The following is a 3,583-nucleotide window of genomic DNA, read 5'->3' on the forward strand; positions in this document are numbered from 1 at the left end:
TGCGGGGCTAGCCCAGTAGGGGGCGCTGGGGACACTGCAGTGGCAGTACGGGGATAGCTCAGTAGGGGACGCTGGAGGAGCTGCAGTGACAGTGCAGGGTTGGCCCAGCAGGGAGGGCGGGGCAGAGGTAGTGCCAGCAGTGATGAGAGGCAGTGTGTGCTCTCTCACTGTCTTAGTCGGACTGCAAGGTATGTCCATGCCTCCCTCAGCCGGGGCCCTGAGGGCGCTCCTCCCTGCTGTGCTGGGCGGGGCTGGGGCTGCCCCCTGAGAGATGCCCGCTCCTCCACCCCCACTGGAGGCAGGACAGCAAACCGCCCCCCAGAATAGGGCAAAGCACCGCCATGGGCTGGGGCCAGGACCCTCCAGCACAGACGGGACCCAGTGGCATCTCCCGGCCCTGGCCACCCACACTCACCCCCACACCTGCACCCTCAAGGCGAGCGGACTAGGCCTGGCCCCCAAAGGGACGGGCATGGGGGCTCACTCGTGGGTCCAGCCAGACTCCTGTCCCTGGGCCCAGGCATGGGTGCAGGCGTGGGCTGGAGACACCTGCCTGGAGGGACATTGGCCTCCCCATTGGGGGCTGCTGAGCAGAGCCCAGGCAGGGGGAGACGCGCAGATGGCAGCGTAGGTACCTGGGAGGGCAACCCGCCATGCCCATAGCTCCATCCCATGGGCATCCTGATGCAGTGCCCCCACTGGGAGCAGGGATAGGAGCAGGCTGGTTGGTGCTGCACGCATGGGTGTGGCCACAAGGTGGCAGTTCGGCTCCACCCATGCAGCTGCAGAGCGTGGGGAGGGCAGCAGGGTGCAAGGGGGCACAGGGGAGGACCTTGCCTACCCCTTGGATGGAGGGGTGCAGACTGGAGGGCACGGTGGCAGTATGGTGCTGCATTGCAGACAGACCCACACTGCATCCATGCCCTGCCGGCCTGATACCTTGCAGCCATGGCACCAGCAGCTATGAGGCTGTGCATGTCTCCTAGGGCGTCTGCCTTGGCCACACATAGGCTGGGGGCAGACTGGCCCGTGGAGGTAACCCCTGACTAGGGCCTGGGCACAGTGCTCCATGTCCTCATGGCTTGAGGTACCACCATGCACAGGGATGGTGCTCGAACGCGTATCCACCTGTCCGGGGCAGCAGTGCCACGCCAGTCCCAGCACGGGAGTGGAGCAGACGCCATGGGCACAGGCCTCCTGGCCAGCACAGCACTGTGATTGCATCAGCTCGGAGAGTCAACAGTCCCTGCAGCGGCACTTCTCTCCAGGCAGAGCGGCCTGTCCGCACCCCAGCTTTGATTTTGCCGGCCTGTCTTGCCAGGTGCTGAGTTTCCATCGCTTCCCAGCCCCTGCAGTATCTGGTCACCCCTGCCCTGGGGCCCTGCTCAGTCCAGACCTGTGGAGCAGGGCTGGGAGTGGGCAGAGCTGCTCCTTGGGGTACCTGGGGAATGCCATGTGGCCCCCAAGGTCCTGGGCAGGGGCTTGTGCTGGCCAAGGAATGCAAGGCCCTGAGCCTGGCGTTCTTGGTGCTGGCAGGGGTCACACCTTTGCCAGTCGTGCCCAGGTGCCAGGGCCAGATTCTGCTGCGGAGCTGGCCCACCCCCAGGTGCTGATTCACATGAGAGACCCAGGGGGTTCCTCAGGGGCTAGAGCCAGGGACTGCTGCTACGAGCTTCCATGCTGGCTGCTTCCTACTGCTCGCACTTTCCTGTTAGCCAGCACTGGCGAGTGGGGCCTCCAGGGCCCTAGGCAGTGCCCGGGGATGGAGCATGGCCAGAGGCAGCCGCTGGGGCTGGCACAAGCCGTGTCCCTGCTTCCTGGGCCGCTGCTGCTCTTGTCTAAAGCCTCAGCTGCCCCCATTGCCTAGAGCCCCAGCTCTGCTGCCCCTGCCCATGCCCCTACCCCTTCCTTGGCGCTGGCTGTGATGACGGGCCAGGGTGGCACTGGGCAGGTGTCTGCATGGCTGGGCTGGATGAAGGGTTCCAGGGAGCGGCCGGTCGCAGCCCCGCTGGGTGGGGCCTCTGCTACCTGCCCTCCCCCCACACCTTCTCCGCGGTGCTGCTATAAAGCAGCTGTCGCTCAGCCGCCACCAGTTCCTGATTCCCAGGTAGCGAGAGCCCTGCGGGCTAACGGGGAGGTGCAACCAGCCAGAGAGAAGCCCTGCAAGACCAGGACCAGCTTGCCGCCATGCAGGCCCCACTCCTACTGCTTGTGGCCATGGCTGCAGGTGAGGGGTAGCGTTGTGGGGAGCAGGGGGTTGTTGTGGGGAGCTGGGGGTTGTTGCTGGACCGGATCCAGCCTGGGGTTCTGGCTAGTGAGACTGGACTCATCACAGGCAGTTGGGCAGGGAGGGGTGGCAGATCAGGGTGGGTCTCTGTTTTGTCTGGAGCGATGAGCAACACCCCCTCACCCCCTGCCTAGATAGGGCTGGGCTCGGGGGTGTGGGTGTCCCCGTCCCAGCTCTCACCCCCCTGGCAGCAGGCAGCTTTGTCACTGCCCCCATCCACAGTGGAAGGCCCCATGAAACACAGGGTTCCCAAGTCTCAGGAAGAAGCAGAGCCCTGGACATTGGGCAGCCTTGGCACTTTTGGGGAGCCCCATGGCCTAGTGCTCGGGGTCTGCGTTCCCTGGGCCAGAGGCTCCTGGGGGCCCCGTTCCACTTGGTCCGTTCCTGGCTGTTGCAGGAGCAGGCGCTGGTGCTAGCAGCAGTGGTGGGAACTGCTGGTGCCATCACGATAAGGCTGGGCTGGGCAGAGCAGGGCTAGGGCCCACTGGGGGGTCCGGGGCCCTGCAGGGGCTCTCTCCAGCGGGCGCCTGCCCAGGAGGCCTCACCAAAGCCCTGGCTCATGTGCCCAAGGGCCAGGGCGGGAGTGGGGGCTGTACTGCTGGCAGGAAGTGCCCACTGCAGGACCGTGTGCACCATTGTAGGAACCTGACACACCCTCCCCAGATGCATGCATCAGCCCCAGGCTGTGGCCCAGCCACACCCCAGCACTCCCTGGGGCCATGGGGTTGGAGGACGTAGTTGTGTTTGGGGCGTCCAGTTGTGCAGCCCCAGCCGGATCCCTGTGTGCAGAGGCCCCAAGCTGGCCCAGGGAGGGGACCTGGCCCCAAGCTTCTGGGGGTCTAGCACGTGCCCTTCAGTCACTGCAGGGGCAGAGCTCACTGGGACAGGCCATAGCCGGGGCCCTGGGCCAGACTGGCAGAGCACTGGTCCCTGGGAGAATCACCTGCCTAGTGCATGTGCCCCACCAGAGCCTATCTCACCTGGGACCAGTGGTTCTGAGATGCCGCCTCCTCCCTCTGATGCTGGCATTACTTTGCCAGCCCCCACCTGGTCCGGGCTGTCCTGGCCTCATTCAGATCTAGTGGTAGCGAGTTCTCACCTGCTGCAGGATGGAGCTGCTCTGGGCGGAGGCTGGTGTCTGACCCTGCCGGGCACTTGTTTGCACTTGGCAGTGTCTTCCCTGGCTGATAGAGCAGCCTGTGCCTTCTGCCCTGAACTCCCTGCTCCCTCTCCTCACAGCTGCGGTTTCCACGGAGAGCACTCCCATCACTACCTCCACAACTTTGAGTGGCTCCC

Source organism: Alligator sinensis, unplaced genomic scaffold (assembly GCF_000455745.1).
Source record: "Alligator sinensis unplaced genomic scaffold, ASM45574v1 scaffold1165_1, whole genome shotgun sequence".
Taxonomy (NCBI): Eukaryota; Metazoa; Chordata; order Crocodylia; family Alligatoridae; genus Alligator; species Alligator sinensis.